Source organism: Equus caballus, chromosome 18 (assembly GCF_041296265.1).
Source record: "Equus caballus isolate H_3958 breed thoroughbred chromosome 18, TB-T2T, whole genome shotgun sequence".
NCBI lineage: Eukaryota > Metazoa > Chordata > Mammalia > Perissodactyla > Equidae > Equus > Equus caballus.
Window position 1 is genome coordinate 23,839,463 of NC_091701.1, and position 20,093 is coordinate 23,859,555.

A 20,093-nucleotide genomic window follows, 5' to 3' on the forward strand; every position below is an offset into this window, starting at 1 on the left:
GCTTACAGTTGCTATAGGCCTCAGGCCTGCAAGACTGTTGTCAGCTCTCTTAGGATTGCAGCTGAGTGGGGCTTGCCCTAGACATGGGAGCGCCCAATTGTTTCAGGCTTTGGAAGGTGTGGCAAATCCTCTTTGTGGCTCTTTGTAAAGCACAGATCTTCCACGACTGATAAGCCCCACCCCCCACAGGTCCACACACACTGTCAACACAGCCCTGGTCTGTGCACACTTCCTGACCTCCTGGAGTGTACCCAGTCACCCCACTCTCCACCAATGCCCCCCACAGTTCACCTGGTCCTCACACAGGCCCTGCCCCACAGAGACAGACACACTCATCTGCCTGTAGAGGATCAAGGCACTGAGTCTATGCAGGCCAACAAGTAGCCTGAAGCCTTGCCATTGGGTGGTGCTGGTCTCTAGGGCTGGCTGCCTGTCCTGGCTGAACTGGATTAAATCTGCACTCTAGTGGGTCTGGCAGATCCCTGGGCTAACAAGCCAGGGGAAGAACTTCAATGGCTTCTGCCAGCACCTGTGTCAGCATACCTGTACTAGTTCACAACAATGGCTACCAGCAATGTCTCAGTCTCTGGAGAGGTCTCGCTTCCCACCAACATGCACCCAGAGCCTACCAGGTGAGTCTCTTTTCACCAATGGACTGTGCAGCTTTCTTTCTGTTGATTTTAGGTTGCTCTTTGAGACAGGTGAATTTGGGCCCTTTAAGACCTGAGTTTTTTTGGCTTTTGTCAGATAGCTTTTCTGGGCATGTTCCCTGCTGCTAGCCAGCAAAGCCAATTAGTAGGTCCCTCGTCTCAGTTGGGCTGAGTCTGAAGGATGCTTACAGCAGTAATGGGTCCCCACTAAGGTCCTCACTTCTCCATGGAGGGCTGCATACCTTACAGAGGTTCCCACCTGGCCAGCTGTGAAGGTCTGCCACTTGTGGAGGTGGCCTTTTTCACTCCAGAAGGAATTTCTGCCTCTTCCACCTCAATCAGGACTGTCCCTTGTTGTGGAAGTTCTCCTTATTCAGTTTTCAGTTTTCTCTCCAGGGTAATTTTTCCAAGAATAGTTGTAACCTGGTTGTGTTTGTGGGAGAAGGTGAGTTCAGAGTCTGCCTATGCCGCCATCTTGGTGAGATCTCACCTCTCTGAATTCTTTAGGTAATTAAAGCAGAGGTAAAAGTTTTTCCTCAGTCGACTGGGTCTTGATTGCCTTCAGCTCAAAATAGTCCACATTCCAAGCTGTCATATTTTGGGGTGATATATTCTGTTCCCATTCAATTCCAATATTATCTTTTTCAAGTAGAAAACCAACGTTATCAGGACCATTTGTTGAATAGTTCAAACTTTATCCACTGACTTTCTAGGCTAAGCCTGTCTTATACCAAGATTCCATAAATGGAAAAGTCAGTGTCAAACTCTGAAACTCTTTGTTTATTTTTTTGTCAGCACCATGCTGTCTTATTTACTGCAGAATGATAGTAAACAAATATTTGGTTGCACAAGGGTCCCTTATTAATCATTAGCATCCCTTAGCTATTCTTGCCCATTTAACTTTCTATGTGAATTATTCGGTCCTGCTTATGGAGACCAAAATAAAACTTGTTGGAATTTTGATTAAAATTATTATGTGTATAGATTGAACTATTCTGGGAAAATTTTACAATTATGATAGTGAATCTTCCTCTCAAAGACATTTGCCCAAGTGTTTTAAGTCTTTTTAATACCTCAAAGTTTTGTAAATTTCTTCATAAAATTTTTATACATCTTTAAAAAATTTCTCCTAAGAACATTATTCTTTTGCTTCCATTTTCAATCATACTTTTATTTTTTAAATCAAGCATATTTCCTAACTATTTGTTGTGGGTATACAGGCAACTAATTGATTTTCATATCCTTTTATGTAACAAATTTTCTGGAATCTTTTATTAATTCCAATTCTCTGGGTGGGGGCGTAGTTTTCCTTGACCCTCTTAGGGTCCTTGGCTGGGTCAGGAAATGAAACTGACAAAGTTTAACAGGAGAAATGAATATAAATTTATTTAATTAAAGTTTTTCCAGACGTAGGAGCCTTCATAAGGAAATGAAGGCCCAAAGAAACAGTTAAACCTGAGTATTTTTCTGCTAGGTTTGATAAAGAATGGATAGTTGTGTAGAAATATGATAGGTCAAAGAGTATGAGGTAAGCATAGGAAACTAGAGGAAACTTAGTAAGATCTGTTTGTTCTACTTCTATTTGGCATCACTTTATCTTCAGAAATAAGAATGCTCCCTTCCTCTGGGTATAGAAAGGGCGTCTCCCACCTGAGGGTTTAATGACTTATTTTAGGGGCGTAGGTAGGGAGGGGAGAGTGACCTTCCTGCTTCTGCCATTTTCTCAAACTCCTTCAGCTTAAAATATTCAATTTGCCAAGGTGCGATATTTAGGGATAGCCAGTCCTGAACCCCATCAATCACTTCTCTTGAATTTTCTAGGCAGATAATCACATGACTCTAAATAATGAGACCATATTTTTCTCTTTTTCTGTGCCTCAAAGAGTCGTTTGTTAAAATAGGATTTTAAAAGTGATTTAAAGTGGAATTCTCATATTTCACCATTAAATATAATGTTTATTGTAGGGCTTATTTTAAGTAAACTCCTTTCTTTACTGAATTGCTAAGACTTTTCATTAATCAGTGTTGAATTATACTAATATTTGTATCTCTTAAGGTGCTAGTTTTGACATTTAATATGTTAATGAGAGAAATTGCATAACTAAATGTTTTATGTTAAAACATTCTTGTATTCTTTGAGAAACATACTCTGATTTTTATATATTTTATATATATATTGAATTTGCTTTGCTATTATTTTATTTAGTGTTTTTTCATTCAGGTTTAAAAGATGTGCCTATAATTTTTCTTTCTCATAATCTGTTTGATGTTAGTATCAGATTATACTTAAATTTTGAAATAAATAAAGGAAAATTCCTTTAATTTGTATTCTCTGAAAGAACTAAAATAAGATCGAATAATCTTGTCCTTGAATTCTTTTGTAGAATTTAAGTCTTTATTTGGCCTTTGTGTGGTATGTGGGTCTAACGTGTAGAATTTACTATTGATTCATTCAATCCTATAATTGTTATAGAACTAGTCAGGGTTTCACTTTCTTCTTGAATCAGTTACTTTTTTCACCCAAAAACATTGCCATTAAGATGATTATAATATTCATGTTAATTGTTTAAGCTGTGCTCTCACTATAAGCATGCAGAATTTTTCATTGCTGATATTAGTTCTAACATCTTTACTACACAGTATTTTACTTACCTTATTTTTTAAACAATTATTTTTAGTTATTACTGGTTAAATTTTTAATGAATCTATACATTTAATAATTTATTTGCTCCCCATTCTTCCAAATATCTCTTTACTTCTTTCTGTGTTCCAATTCTCCTTTTCTCTGGGAAGTTATTTCTTTTAGAAGATATTTCTTTGAGAATCTGTTGGCGGAGGGGCTCAGTTACTATGTGTTTAAAAATCATTATTCCACACTCAATCTTAAGTGCTTATTTACTGGGGTGTAGAATTCTGGGTTACTAGTTACTTTTTCTCAGAACATTAAATACATTATTGCTCTATCTTCTCCCTACTCAGAGAATTTTATTGTAGCCTAATTTTTATTGTTTTGTAGGTAATTAGTCTTTTCTTTCTCTTTGCCTCTAAGCTCTTCCTTTGAGTTCTGGATTCACTTGTCTATGTGCTTAAAGTTAGATTTATTATATCTAACCTATTTGTTACTCATTGTGATTTCCAAATCTATGGATTTCCCTGTTTCCTCCATTCTGAAAAATTTTCATTTATTTTCACCTTAAATATTTATTCTTTCTCCATTCATTCTATCTATTCCTTTAGCAACTCCTACTGGACAGATGTTGGAGACATGTATTCTGTGTTCTTTATCGCAAACTCTATTCACATGTTTTATTCCCTTATCTGTCTGTACTGGATTCTGGATAATTTAGTCAAATCTATCCTTGGCTCCATTTGTTTCTTCCTCTGTGTCTATTACGCTGTTGTATTCTCTATTGAATTTTTAATTAACATAACATTAATTTTTAGTTTTATCAAGAGAGACTTTTTTCAAGTGAGAGTCAGGACAAGGGAGCCAAGCTTCTTGGTCATCTTTTTGTGTCAAGATAAAGATTTATTTTTAGGCCACATTTGCTATGAACATGTAGTTCTTTCAGAGTCCCAGCTTTATATGGTTTGGAATCCTGCTCCCTGGCTCTTCTAAACCAAAGGCCTCATCTCCTCTCTCTGGGTGACCATTAAACCACAGTTCTTATTTTTTTCCCCAATAGAAAATCCTCACTGCCACCCCATTACACTCCCAGTACCAGTTCACATTTCTCATTCTGTTTTTGATTCCTTCTTTCTGCTTTTCCTTACTTCCTTAAAAATTCAGCTGTGATTTTAAAATAAATTTGTTACATTTTTTGGATCATTTCTGGGTATTGTGACAAGTAGGGTTTCCACTTGACCTGGTCTGTATATTGTCTTTCAAGAGAAGGAGAAGGATTGGTATTTCTTGAACACTGCCTTGTGCCTGGCATTTTACTGGAGGTTTCAGATCGATCACTTCTCATAATCCTTACGAGGAAAATGAAGACAGAAGATATTATTAACAATGATGTGATAGGTCTGTATTTTTAGAGAGATCATTTAGAGGCTATTTGAAGAACAATTTTGGGACTCCCTCAATGCTCTTCAAGGCTTAGTTTCTCTAATGTGGGAGGAGGATTAAAAATATGTTTGTTTCCTTATAGTTTACAACAACATGGTGAAGTAATTAGCGTGCCCTGGAGGGCTGTGAAAAATGAACAACTCTTTTATGAAACTAAAAATATGTTATTATATGGCACAGTGAAATTTGATGAGTTAGGTCCACTTTATATGTTTCAGTCGTTATATTGTCCAAGTATGTAAAGAAAAGTAACGATGAGAGAGCCCCACTTATAAGGCAGCTCTGAGATCTGGATCCCAGGTTAAGGACGCTGAGTGTCCCTGGTGGCTTCTCCTAGAGGAAACCAATCCTGTATCATATACAGATTGAACTCATGTAGATAATTGTTATATGTCTTTAAAAATACTTTTTATTTTGATTTATATACCTACATTTTTAACGTTTTGTGGGAGAAAAAATCAACTGACATCTCATTCAGCAATTCCTCTCTCTGCTTTGATTTGTGACCACTGTGTGTGTTTCCTGCTGATCAACTCTTCTGTTCTTTGACCTTATCTAGATCATCTCTCTTTTGGCCAACTTTTATGAGAGGTCTTTATTGAGTCTTTTCACCCTAACCTCCTAATATTTGCCAACCTTTAACCTTGTCAACTCGGTACAGGTTCAGCCTCTTCAGAAGCCACTTGTTATGGGCACATTTTTCTACCATAGCCTTTGAACTTTTAAGTGAGGGCAGGACCTGTTTCCTCACATGTGCTGCTGCATGAGTTATCTTAAAAATCTGAAGTCTGCAGCTGTTCACTCAAGGACAACCCAGGGGAAATGTCATTTTCCTCTTAAAGTTCTAAGGAAATTTCTTTGTGCTCAGTGCAGGCAGAAGGAAAGGGGGAGATAAAGGCACTATAATAAACCGACCCCCTAAATCCAAATCTTTCAAGTCCAAAAAACCTTTTTTACTTTCTCCTTAAGGAAGTGAATAGCTGCAGGAAGGACATCAAATCAAAGCATGTCGTGGTTTTTCTTGGAGGGGTAAATGTGCATATACTTTAAAACAAGATCATTGAAAGACTTGCAACTTTGGGAGAGAAAGAGACCGGAAGTCAACTTTTTCCTCCTTTTAAAAACCCTTCGCAGTCTTTCTTCCTTGTACTTCAGAAAGAGAACGATTAAAAGCCCAAATAAAAAATGGAAAATACATCATAAAGGGGACATTTTCAGTTTCCTCCGGCAAACCAGTGTGCACCTGGGATGTCTAATGACTATACACAAACAGTATTTTCTGTGTATGAGTCACCTTTCTTTGAGGCCGTTCTTTAACATTTCACGTTGGTAGAATCCTATTAAATCCAGACTGAGCTCCATTATCACTGAGAATGAATTCTGCTAAAATGCTTTTAAAGCATTAAGTTACAAAAAACTAAGACCATACACTTGGTTGGTAATACGACAACTAGCGTTGTTTCAGTCCTTTTTCTTTGTATATCTTCTCATGCACAGGAAAGTATGTAGCACTCTTTAATTCATTAGAAACATTATTACTGACAGCCTATAATAGAATATAAACATGTAGGATAAGGATTGGGGATATGGAAGAAAAGGGTAAGGATTATTGAGCAACTGTCAAAGTCTCAGGGAAAAGACTCAACCTAGTTGTACATAGTTCACTGCTAAATTTCCTGCTAAGAGAAGAGAATCCACAGAGCTTTTTGGAGAGGAAAAACTTTCCCTTCTTCCCTTCTTGGTTGGTTGGCTAGTCTAATAATTAAATGGACATAAGACAGATTAACAGGAGAAAAACAAATTTAATTTTATATATACAGGAGCCCCGTAAAAATATGACACTCAAAGGCAATCAGGCAATTGAAGATTATGTCCCATCCTGAGTCTTAACATGACTTCAACTGCACCTTTAAAGATGGGTTGTATTTGAATTGCTGAAGGGGAGAAGCATGTTGTAGGTGATTGTGGTGTTTGTGTATGTGTAGCAGGGGCAGGAGATGGGCAGGGATAACAACTTAGCTACGTCCCAGTGAGAAATAACCCTGGTGAGACAGAACCTTCCAATAGATCTCTTAGAACACAATAGTGAGGAAATCTTTATAAAGCCTACCCCAATTCCACATGCAGAATTCATCACTTCACGTATCATCCCATTTAAAATCCTTATAATGAGGTTTACTATATAAATAATTATTTTCATCAAACAAGTGTGTTTTATCTTCAAAGAAATTTCCCCAGCCCATCTTAACTTGTTATTAGCTCCATAAGGCCAGGTACCATACTTTAAATCCCAGGTGTCTAACATAATACCTGGGACAAATTTGGTGCTAACAGAATATTTGTTAAAGGGAGACAGGAAAAGGAGAGGAAGAGAGAGAGGAAGAATGTTTACTGAGTACTAGACAACCATTAGTACAGGGAAGATGCTTAGCAGATTTTTTTGCAGCTATAAGAAAATATTTTCCATTGAATAAAATAGTGTTGCCCAAACATCTTTCTCCCAAATTAAACAAAACTAAGTCAATTGGGAACATGATTGGTTTAGATGAAAAAATTTCTGGGTGATTATTTATTTTTCCATTTTTAACTAGATTATTTTGACATCGATGCATGTGGCCTTTGTTACTTCTTCTCTTTAAAGACAGCTGCCGTGTCTCTCATGTTTGTTGTGTGTCTGTTTTGATTAATACAATCCTGCCTCAGTTTTTTACTCAATAAACAAATGTTAATAATGTTGATAAAACTTTCAAATTTTTAAAAATTTCATGGTATTTTATACAAGGCCTTTGCCAAACACATTATAACAACCCAAAGTATGATATATATATATCACATGTATATATATATATATATATGTGATATATATCTAAATATTTTATTTTATTGAGGTCATAACTGTTTCCAACACTGTGAAATTTCAGTTGTACATTATTATTTGCCAGTCACCATATGTATGTGCCCCTTTACCCCTTATGCCCACTCTCCAACTTCCTTCCCCTCTGGTAACCACTCATCTGTTCTCTTTATTCATGTGTTTGTTTATCTTCCACATATGAGTGAAATCCTATGGTGCTTGTCTTTCTTTGTCTGGCTTATTTCACTTAACATAATTCCCTCAAGGTCTATCCATGTTGTTGCAAATGGGACGATTTTGTCTTTTATTATGGCTGAGTAGCATTTCATTGTGTATATATACCACATCATCTTTATCCTCTCGTCAGTTGTTGGGCACTTGAATTACTTCCATGCCTTTGCTATAGTGAATGATGCTGCCATGAACATAGGGGTACAGAAGTCTCTTTGAATTGTTGATTTCAAGTTCTTTGGATAAATATCCAGTACTGGGATAGCTGAGTCATATGATATTTCTATTTTTAACTTTTTGAGAAATCTCCATACTGCCAAACTATGATATATTTAATTGTCATCATTAGAAGAGGTTTTAAATAGGTATTATAGTAGTAGCTGCATTGAAGGGCTCATATTTTCCAACCAGTTGACGTCAGAACTAATGGTGTATATCATTGAATTGCTAGAATTTCCCAATACCTTGGAAAAAATAAACGGAATATATATGCTGTAACTATTACTGAATAATTTGTCACTTACCTCCACTACTTAGGAAAATTAACGTGGGTTAATTAAAATTAACATCAATTTTTATCAGCTTATAAATTTAACAAGCTCCTGGTACCTGACAGGCTTTGAAATGAGTAGGGAGTGAGAGGCTGTAGACACTACATCACTGAAAAGGTGGTTTTTCCTGTTTTCTCTCCATTGACAATCCAGCTCCTTTAAAGACTGCTCTTAAGACTTTTTTGCTTTAGGCTGAATCATGCCTGCTCCAATAAAGACAACTCAAAAGCCTGAAAGAAAAAAAAAATCCTGCCGTATGACAGACTCTGATAGGCTCTCTCAGTTCTAACTTAAAAGTCAAGGAAGCGGGTAGATTTTGAAGAACAAAAGTGTCAAACTGAACACTGTCTTTTTGCAATAAAAGGGAAAGGTCACTGGCAAAGAATGCTTAAATTAAAATTGAAATCTAGGGCTTAAGGATCTAAAAGTGGCTCTAACCTTTCACAAAATAAGCACAGAATTGTAAGATGAGGTGTTCTTTTATACCCCTCTCTTCCATCATCACCTCTTCAGGGAAAATGTCATGTACGATATATAGATATTAATTTTTCTCTTTGTCTGAGGTTGGAAGAGCTGTATGCAAATGACCAATATGAAAAATAAGACTTTAAATAATATCCTGATTTATAACATGAAGGTACTTTGCTAAATGAGAGGTTACGTTAATCTGTAACCAAAAGTTCAATGACATTAGCAGTGATGGTGTGTGGAGCCACAGAAAGACTGAAAGGGGCCGGCCCGGTGGCGAAGCAGTTAAGTTCCCACATTCCACTTCTCAGCAGCCCAGGGTTCGCTGGCCTGGATCCCGGGTGTGGACATGGCACTGCTTGGCACGCCATGCTGTGGTAGGTGTCCCACGTATGAAGTAGAGGAAGATGGGCACGATGTTAGCTCAGGGCCAGGCTTCCTCAGCTAAAAAGAGGAGGACTGGCAGTAGTTAGCTCAGGGCTAATCTTCCTCAAAAAAAAAAAAAAGACTGAAGACTATAGCTTCCCTCTTGCTGGTGGTGACCTGTATTTTTTTATTAAAGTCAATTTGATCATATGAGTGTTGGGATAGGGTCTCCACTGTTACAAATTCTCACTGAATCCTTGGCCCAAATCTATGCAGATAAGTTCACTTATCACTTTGTCATAATTTTCAATTTGATCCCAGTAAATTTGTCCTATGCAACTTCCTTAAGCAATTTATCTTCACAACGTTATATTAATTTGATAGTAGTTTACATCTTAGATATGTCAATATTAGAACGTAAAGCAGAATGTAAAGACCACCACCAACATCAATATACTTTGAGGCAGTGGAAATTCTAAGAAAAGAATGCGTGTGTACTAGACAGAACCATATTTACTCATTCTGTATTTTATGTTTTATTCGTTAAAAACTGGAATGTTGGGGCCTGCCCAGTGGCACAGAGGTTAAGTTTGCATGCTCCACTTCAGTGACCCAGGATTCACTGGTTTGGATCGAAGTGCGGACCTATGCACTGCTTGTCAAGCCACGCTGTGGCAGGTGTCCCATAAATAAAGCAAAGGAAGAGGGGCACAGATGTTAGCTCAGGGCCAGTCTTCTCTGCAAAAAGAGGGAGATTGGTGGCAGATGTTAGCTCAGGGCTAATCTTCCTCAAAAAAAAAAAATTGGAATGTAGTAAAACTTGAAGTATTAAACCAATTTGACAAGGATACTGAGTATACACCGTGTACCAGTTCGCTAATAAATGCTGAGGATTGAGATCCCACAGGCAATCGGACATGGCAGCTGCTCTCCAGGAAGTAAGATGACCCTGGAGAAAAAAAGACATGACTACACAACTATGCAACTCTAAAACTGTGAGGCTACAATTAAATACAATGCTTTGAGAATTTAGAAAATGGAAGACTACTTATAGCTTTTATGCTCTGGAGGAGAGAAGAGGAGATAAAGAGAAAACTTTATTTTTAATTTATTCCAATTTGAAAATATGATAAAAATGATTGCTTCTTTATGTGAAAATATGCACATATAAAAATATACAAAATAACCTTATGAACCATTGCATATTATTTGGAGACCAGTTCCATGTTATTAGGAACACAAGTAAAGAAAACCTGATTTATTCACCAGTGATTTAGTGAATGCTTATGACATATTGGGCCCTGAGTTAGGTCAAGCAACTTGTACCAGCGCAGGTACAAAGAGAATAGAATTAGATTCTACTTCCAGAGGAAGGAATAGCAAAGAATTTGTGGCTGTGTTTAATCTCTCAAAATAGGTTAAGTACAAGAATCTTCTGATTGAATTATTAGATATCTAATTTAAAATAATTCAGGGATTGTTTATGTCCTATATACAATACATTCCATGAACTTCCAGAATAAATGCTCCATTGGATGCAACGTTGTGAGATGGACAATACAAGCATTGGTACATAGAAGGTACTCAGCAAATATTTTTTAAATGATAAAAAATTTTAAAATAAACATTGATTAAAAATAATTGATAATTTTATTTTTAAAAAGTTCAATCAATTGTTTGATAAATTTCGTCTAAGATAGACTTATCCGTGATAAGAGTGGTATGTTGGAATGAGTTTTCATTGGCTCACAAGAAAATCCTAATATTTTCAGGAATTTTGTAAGCAAGTTGATAACATGTTAGTAGCTTGAAATCAACCATGATGGGCATATTTACACTACAGAAATCAGCAAATATTGCAAATATTGCGTATTTATCAGCAAACGTTTGATAGTGTATCTTCAGCATTGTGCATGTCTTGCCTGGTTCCCTATATTTCTCTAAATCTTACATCTAGATTTATTTATCTAAACCCAAGTCCCTGGGAAAATCCTTTTTCTGGTCAAGGACAATTTAAGAAGTCATTGTCCATAGTTCATGTTTTGAAACATCAAGTCAATTTTTGTCTTTGTTCTAACTTGAATTTTATATTTTGATTTTCTGCCTTGAGATGTATGAAGCTCCAGTCTTGTTCTTAGGTTTTCTAATTGGCTCCCAAATTTGTGTTTTCCCTTCGTGGATGCATACCATGGTATGAAGCTGTGTAGATTTCCTATAAGACTGTGATTTTTCTTGCTCTTGCTAACCCTTCTGGTGACCCAGAAGTTTGACCCAAAAATTCAACTCTGTGACAGATCCTGTTTGCTAGGATTTCTGCATCATCTAGTCCTTACTTCCTAGCCAGCCTTCTGAGACAACAATCTTGTCACTCATTCATGATCTCTCTGACCCCAGCCTCCCTAGCCTGAACCATTCTTTTTTTTTTTTTTTCTTTTTTGAGGAAGATTAGCCCTGAGCTAACATCTGCCAATCCTCTTCCTTTTGCTGAGGAAGCCTGGTCCTGAGCTAACATCCATGCCCATCTTCCTCTACTGTATATGTGGGACGCCTGCCACACCATGGCTTGCCAAGTGGTGCCATCTCCACATCCGGGATCCGAATGGGCTAACCCTGGGCCGCCGAGGTAGAACGTGTGCTCTTAACCGCTGTACCACCGGGCTGGCCCCACCTGGAACATTCTTACCAAGGAGTAAACAGAAGATGCTGTCATGGTCTGCTTTGTTGCACTTCTATTGCTCCTCTGTGTTTCCCCCACCCTGACTCCACCACCCCACAGACACACTAGTACATCCTATTGATCTCACTCACTGCTAGAAAACCTTGTGTGTAATCAAATCCAGAATTGCATGCTTTGACATGTTGGGCCTGTTTTGAATTTGGAGTAATGGTGACATGACCAATTTGGTCATATTAGATTCCTTAATTCATGTGGATCATGTGTGATTAATCGACAAGATGGCAGCCACATGTAAATAGCTACTGGGCGCTCTGCCACATGCAAATATTATCTGATTATATCTGTATCAAATGTTCAAGCAGCAAGCATTTTATCTGAGAAGAAATGTTAAAAGCCAGTCCCTTGTTCAATACATTTCAAATCTCATTTTTTACAGAGGTACTAAATATTGTGCAAAGGATTATCTGACTCATTGTATAAAGATTTGACAACTATTCATACAATAGAACAATAAATTTTCCTTAATGGCAAAGAAATCGCATTAGCTAGAGTACTTGAAATCTCTGCTTATTGATAATAGACACTAATCTAAAAAGCAGCAATCTCTTCACTTACTTTCATTTTGATATACATTTGTTTGAGCAGGAGAAGTAGTGTTTCATCAAGCATGATAATGTTCCACTAGTTCTGCCAGCTACAGAGTAAACCTACAGTCGTAAAATATTTTGCCTTTCCAAAAGAAACATGCCAAGCCAAAAGAAAAAAAAATACTGCTCCCCCCCCCAATGATTTGCATGTGTATAGGTGTACTAGATAATTATTCAAAAATCTCTGAAACTTAATGCTGCTTGTTTGTGCTAATTTATGTTAAGGAGATACCTCTTAAAGTTTACCCTTAAAAAGCCTTCATATAAAAGGTGCTCATTGTAGCAGAGCTTTTTAGACACCTTGCAATAATTACAGGTTCAATGTATCCCTCTCCAAATACACTAGCTGTGAGGTGATATATGAGAGACATGAACTAACACGTATTGAACACTTACGTATGGCAGGCACTGTGCCTGTTCCTTGTAATATAATGGTTCAGAGGTCCCAGGATGAGGTTAATACCATTCCCTTTCCTCTTTTCCAAAATTTCTTACATTTGTATTTTTTAATGCATCCAGATCTCACAGTAATTTTGTAGGTTATGCCTGACTGATATTAGGATTCTCATTTTAGAGCTACCGAAAACACAGAGAGAGAGAAATGACTTGTACGTCATGTGATCCATTCTTGGCAGACAAAGAGCTACAACTGAGATTCCATGAATCAGTGGATTATATTTCTGTGTAGAGAAAATGTTTTCCTGATAGTGTTCATTCACACAGCTTTATAAGCTCTATTTTATAAGGAGAATTTATTTAGAAGATGCAAATAAAAAAGATGACTGAGACGCAGCTCTTTCCTTCAAAAAGCTCATGGTCTTGGAAGAAGAGTAAAACGTGTAAATATATATCACATAAGTACTCTTAAAATGTACTAAATCGGAATTTGGGGGTCAGGGATGGTTTCCAGGAGGCGTGATATCGATCTAGACCTTTGTGTGAGGCACTAGTCAAATTATATGAGATAAGTGGAGGAAAGCAGGAAGAGTGAGAAGAATAAGGTACACTTAAAAACCTAGAGGCAGAGAGAGACCAACACATTTGGAGAATGATGGGCAGTTCAGAACAGCTGGATCACGGAGTATAGGGAGGCCACAACATGAGATAGACTGGAAAGGTAAGTAGAGGCCATAAGAGATATGGGTTAGTTTTACTTTGTTCTGAGAACAATAAGCACCATGAATTCAGTATAAGTGATAAGACAACTAGTGTTGGATTAAATGCAAAAATTCAGATAGATGCCACTGGCTTTCTTAAAAATACCTATGCTGTACTATCAGCATCCCACTGTTAAAAGACATTTCCCTAGGCAAAATGTGGTCATATCCATGGAATGCTCCTAATATGACCTCCATTTATAGTTTATATTTTATTTTATCTCAGAAAATATTTGAAACAAGAAATTATCTATATAATCTATCTGAATACCTGGTCATTCTAGTTTACTATGTGGAAAGGATTGTCTATTCAGTGAATCAATTACTTTTCAGCTTGATTGAATGCACTGGTTTTCACTTTTAGTTTGACTACTACAGCCATGATTTAAATTAAGAAGAGTAAAACTTTGATGATCTTTGAAGAGATAATGGTATTTTAGCAAAGCTAGATTACATGTCTATAGCACATACGGAAAAAAACACCATGTGGTAAAATAGCCCGGTCCCAGGGAAAACAGACTGTGGGTAGAGGAGAAAAAAAATCATTGCTGATCATTATTGAAGCTGAGTGATGGGTTCTAGGTCATTCATTATACAATTCTCTCTACTTTTCTATGTTTGGTGATAAAAAAATTTTTTTTAAATTAATATCTTGTTTAGCATTGGCTTCTTTAAAGTTATCAGTAAAAGTATGAATTCTGGGGAAAAGTTCCACCTCTTTGAAACATTAAGAGGTCTTCTAATACTGCTTTTATGATTAAGAGCCTGGCTTGTGTGAATGCGAAACAAAATGGAGTCACTTATGTCTAAGGGATTTGAAATGGAACTGAGAAACCATTAAGGAAATGGGTCTTCTGCACGTCCTCATCAGGCAGAACGTGAACTTTTGAACTGAGTCGAGACACAAATATTCAGAGAACATTGCAATTCGTCACAGTGATGGACTTTTGCCTCCCGCTAGCTAGCCTTAGCAATCAATTACATTTAACCAAGATTAGCTTTCTGCCACCAACCCCAATTAACATTCTTTGTAATACAAATCTCGCTTCTGTGCCTTAAAAAAGCCCCTGAGTTTTACTCACTGGCAGGATACTATTTGGGTTTCTACGTCAATCTGTGCTCCCCAACTTGCAATTCTATCATCCCAAAATAAATGCCTCTCACTTTGACTCTTTATTTTTAGGTTAACACTTGTATTCCAATTTTCCCAAGTCAATACATAACATTAATTTGATCTCAATAAAAATTCCAACAAGATTTCTTCTTTTACTAAAGGTAGAAAATTAGATTCTAAAGTTAATATAGAAAAGTAAATATCCAAGAAGAGATAAGAAAACAAAAATGAGAGAAATTGCACAAGGGAACTAATTAACACCCAATATTAAAACAAATTGTACAACCTGTATAACTTAATAATTTGGTACTAGGATATTAATAGTCCATCAATAGAAGATTCTAAAAAACACCAACTAGCTTGGTTTCTTCAAAATATCAACATCATGAATTAGAAAACAGGAACAAAGAAAAAGTTAGTGGGACTGTTCTAGATACAGCTCCTTCCTTCAAGGAGATTAAACAGACATGAAAACCACACAATATGTGATTTCGATTGGATTCTGAATTTTTATAAAAGAACATTTTGGAGACAAGTGGGTACATTTGAATATGGACTGAACGTTATACAATATTATGATATAAATGTTAAATACCTTGGGTGTTAAAAGGATATCATGGTTATGTAAAGAATGCTCTTGGCAGGGGTGGGTTGATGCCATGCCAAGTGGTTAAGTTCACATACTCTGCTTTGGTGGCCCAGGCTTCACTGGTTTGGATCCTGGGCATGGATCAACGCACTGCTCACCGAGCCATGCTTTGGTGGCACCCCACATAGAAGAACTAGAATGACTTACAAGTAGAATATACAACTATGTACTGGGGCTTTGGGGAGGAAAAAAAAAAAAAAGAAGATTGGCAACAGAAGTGAGCTCAGGGCCAATCTTCCTCACCGAAAAAAAAGCATACCTTAAAAAAAAAGAATGCTTTTGGTCTGAGAAGATAATGCTGAATTATTTAGGGATAAATTCACTATTCTGCAATGTTAAAAATCTAGCATTTTTTAACAGAAACAACTTTGTCCCTGATGTTTGCTATGGTGACATCTGAAGATATGACAGGATCCTTCAGAATATGACAGTCATGTGTAGTTTTTCCACTATGAACACAATAATGTACACTGAGTAACCTTGGAAATTTTCTTTTCTTTCCTTTTGAGGAAGATTGGCCCTGAGCTAACATCTGTTGACAATCTTTCTCTTTTTGCTTGAGGAAGACTGTTGCGGCACTGACACCTGTACCAATCGTCTTCTATTTTTTAATTTATGTGGGATGCCACCACAGCATCAAGCTTGACAAGCCGTGCTAGGTCCACACTCAGAGTCTCAACCTGTGAACCTTGGGCAGAACATGCAAACTTAATCACTACACCACCTGGATGGCCCCTTGTTTTTTTTCTTTTAAATGCTTGCTGTGTTCTTTATTTGGTGAGCCTGTCTTTTTAATGTCTAACTCTCTTCCATTTTTGTGAGGAAAATTTTCCTTCCTTCTTCTAAATGATTTTGTCTCTGAATTTTCATTTGACTGAGGTAAGGACTACATATCCCAGAGGCAGGCATATTCTAAATTCCAATGAAGTTGGTGTCAGCAGTGCATTTGAGGCAGCAGCAGCCACTACGCCAACTCAGACAGGGGGAGGGTGTCCACAACACTAGGAAAGTTCCAGAACAAGAGGAACTCAGGCAGATCATCAGTAGTAAGTGCAAGAAATCTTCAACAATGGTTTTATGCCAATAATGATGGGCAGCTGAGGAGGTAGGAATTGTTGTAGCTGAGTTCTAGAAGGCTCCAAGGCCAGTTTAATCAACTGATAGTAACGGCATTTGGAGGTACCTTAATTGTTTACAAGTCGCAAAGACCAGGAACAATGAAACTAGATATCTTATGGGGTCAGGGCGGCAGGAGAGCAAAGAAAAGTCTCTGTGAAAGAAGATTCAGGAGGTTAGAGGCAGGGCCACAGCAATAATACCTGCTTCCTATGCTATTTCTTGGCTTTAACAGTCCATAAGTGTTAGTGAAAAAATATTAAGGCTGATGCATGTGAGTGTGCAAGTAATATCCTTTAAAAGAGTCCATAGCCATAGTGTTCCGTGGGAAATGAGTTAGTCATTTGCCTTATCATGAGGCTCTGTCTGTCTAGAGAAGGAGGTACCTTCCTGTAGTTTCACAAAGGTGTCATGTGGTTTAAAGGTGACCTTGCAAAAGAGAGTTTCAAGAGCTAAACTAAACAAAATGCAGTTAAGCTCAGAACAGCTATAGATGCAGAACCAACCAGTAGAAGTTTGCCACCGGGGTTAGGTGGATTGTGTCAGGGCTGGCTTCCTGGGAGGTCAACCTGTGCATTCACATTGCACGGGCGCTTGGGAGGACCCTGCACTTGGTTCAACACTCTGCTGTCACCATCTTGAAATTCTTAATAATCTTATCATTGATCTTGTGTTTTATCAATGAAGTATGGCAATGGAGCACACACCCAGGCAAAAGGAATACATGTAACGTGCATGTTTTTGCCACATTTGCATACAGTGGACATGGTGCCCTGCGAGCACAGAATTCCAGTGAACACACGATGCATGGGTAGTTCAGCAAGGCTCAAAAGTACAAAATAAGTGTGTTCCCTCTGTGTTTGAGTAAGTGGAGGCACTGACAGCCTTCAGAGGCCACACATGCCTTTTAAACCGGAACTTCCTTTAAACACAGGAAGAAGGCAAAATGTTCTGAGTGGCATCAATGAGCAAGGCATCTTATCATATCCTTTTTACTCATATTACTTCCCTACATCAGCCAACCACTCATGCTGAAAAATGAGGACATGGACAGAAAAGAAATGGATTGGGCAACCCGCAGTTCCTTTTCCTTTCAGTTTGTCCTTCCTCATCAGCAAGCAGAAGGAGAATGTTAGTCGAATATGTGTGTAGCCAGAAGTGAAATAAAAACGAGTTGAGCTAGTTTTGTGCAGCATTTCCACTGTTCTGTTAAGAATGAAATACATACGTATGTATGAGCTAGGAAATACAAATTGTGTAATTTTGGCAATTCCATATATGAGATAAGTGCTTATATTTGCATTTAAAACTGGCATTGCACAATATGAAGAACAATAAAATTCATGCTAATAATTTAAATTTTTGATTTTTCTTTAATTAGAGCAAAATTAAATGGCAAATAAAAAGCACTATGATGTATCGACAGTCAACGGAGGAAAGACTTTACCTTCTAGTACCTTTCATGGCCCTGCAGCACCTCTCCCGCTGCATTTTGAACAAGGAACTCCACATTTTCCTTTCCCCCTGCCCCTGCCTAAGGCACTGAGCAAGTCAGAGTAGAGAATCCCACACTTTAGGGAGAATGGATCTGACCTGAAAGTAGGAACAATTGTACACTTCCTGTCAGAGAGCTGAAATCTCAAAGGAGTTTGGAAAGAGATACGTATACCCAGGAGTGACAAAATAGCGACCTTGCTTGCAGAATGTAGAAAAAACAAGAATAAACAGGTAAAACCAATCCTTTAAAAATGTGAAACATAACCCTGAGGCAAAAAAATGCATATGAACTTCAGAATTAGGTATTCCTGTCCAAAAACAAACATCAAAACAAAGTAAAAGTCAGATAAAAACAGCAGCAACAACCGAAAAAGCTTAGAAAATTAATAAGCAACCAACAACTTGCGCCAAATATTATAGACAACAAATCATTTACTAAAATTTTGCTACTAAAAGTATGGCTAAAACTACTCTGAATCATAAGTAATATGTTTATGAGAAATATATAAATAATTTGGTCCCATGAGAATAGAACTTTTAATGCTCTCTAGAAGTAGACTTGCAATTTTCTCTTTTTTAAAAATATTACATAACTAAAAAATTTACCTAGCTGTAAAAAAATTTTTTTTAAAAGAGCTACATAACTGTAGGTCGATGAAAATTTGCTATATCAGTGACCTTAAATAAGTTGAAAGGGTCAACCATCTCAGCAGCAAATTGTATAAAATTAGGTTCAGCCAACCAAGACTAATGTCACAGCCAGAAGGGTACATGGGAGGAAATGCCTAGAATGTAAACAAAACTTCCTGCTCCAAAAGAAAAAAAAAGCCATGAGGGAAATCAAACAAATTCAGACTATTGCTTCGGGAAAATAGAATTGCCAACATTTTCCTGAGGGTATCACATATTGCAAGCGCTGAGGCTTGACATTGAGTTCATTGCCCTTGTCTGGTGGGTTGACCAAGGAGTCCTTAAGACCAGGGCAGCAATATTGTATTGGGCTTTAGAGTCAGAAAGGCCCTAATTTTAAAATAGCAGTTTTGTCACTTATCAGCTATGTGAGTTGGAGCAAACAATTTCATCTCTACAGAGCTTGGTTTCTCTAAGTATGAAGTATACTTATATGAAGAGTACTTATCTTTCACGATTGATGTGAACTTTAAACGGGTTAATAGGCATGAAGGACTTAGCCCAGTGGCTAACACAGAATAGATAATCGCTATTATTGATATATGAACATACTTAGTTATTCACACTCATTATTATTATATGTTCATACTCAATAAATAGTTGCTTTTATTGCAAGACTATTGTATATGTAAACAGCATTATAGGATATATCTCATACAGGTAATAGTTCTAAATTGGGAAAATATCTCCCACTGCATGGTTAAGGGCACTGAGATTATACCTTTAAAATCTTTTCCCTTGTTCTAGGCAAATGACCCAGAGGGCAGCATGTTGTGTGAATCAATTAACGTTGGAACACTTCTCACCAAGACAGGCTGCTGAGAGATGACCCCTTCAAATATATGTCAGAAGAAGAACAAGCTTTAATTGATGGAAAAGAAAAAAAAAAAAAAACATGAAGAAGAGAGAGAGAGAAATGTAATCCACAGAGAGCTCAATCCCTAGAAAGGCACAGGGGACCTCAAGGAACCTGTGGATTATTGAAGGGACCTGGGGACCTTTAGCAAGATTGTGGTGACAGAGGGGGAGAAGGACAGAAATTTAGAAAAAAGGGGCAAGCAACAGAGTTTTTGAGTTCATCTTTGTTTATTTCAGTTGGATGTGGAATGGACTTGAGAATAAGAATTAAATTTGGCAGAGAAGAGTAAATTTATATTAGAAAAGTGATAGGCTCTATTTTTATCAAAATGGGAATCATGTTTAACCTTTGTTGAGGTTAAAATCCCTTCCTTCCTTCCTTCTTTCCAGTCTTCCTTCCTTCCACTCTTCTTTCCTTCCTTACTTCTATCCTTCCTTCTTTCCTTCCCTTGCCTTCCTTCCTTCCTTACTTTGTTCATTCCTTCCTTCCTTCCATCCT

The 20,093-nt window shown here is 37.3% G+C and overlaps 1 long non-coding RNA gene across 1 annotated transcript in view; it reads left to right on the forward strand.

Annotated features, from left to right (window-relative positions):
* The window catches only part of LOC111768831 (uncharacterized), a 40,387-nt gene extending 20,502 nt beyond the window's left edge, over nt 1-19,885 (forward strand). The window contains exon 2 of the long non-coding RNA XR_002801416.2: nt 19,484-19,885. This is a non-coding gene — a long non-coding RNA (uncharacterized lncRNA). The remainder of the gene's footprint in view (nt 1-19,483) is intronic.
* Nucleotides 19,886-20,093: the final 208 nt, after the last annotated feature.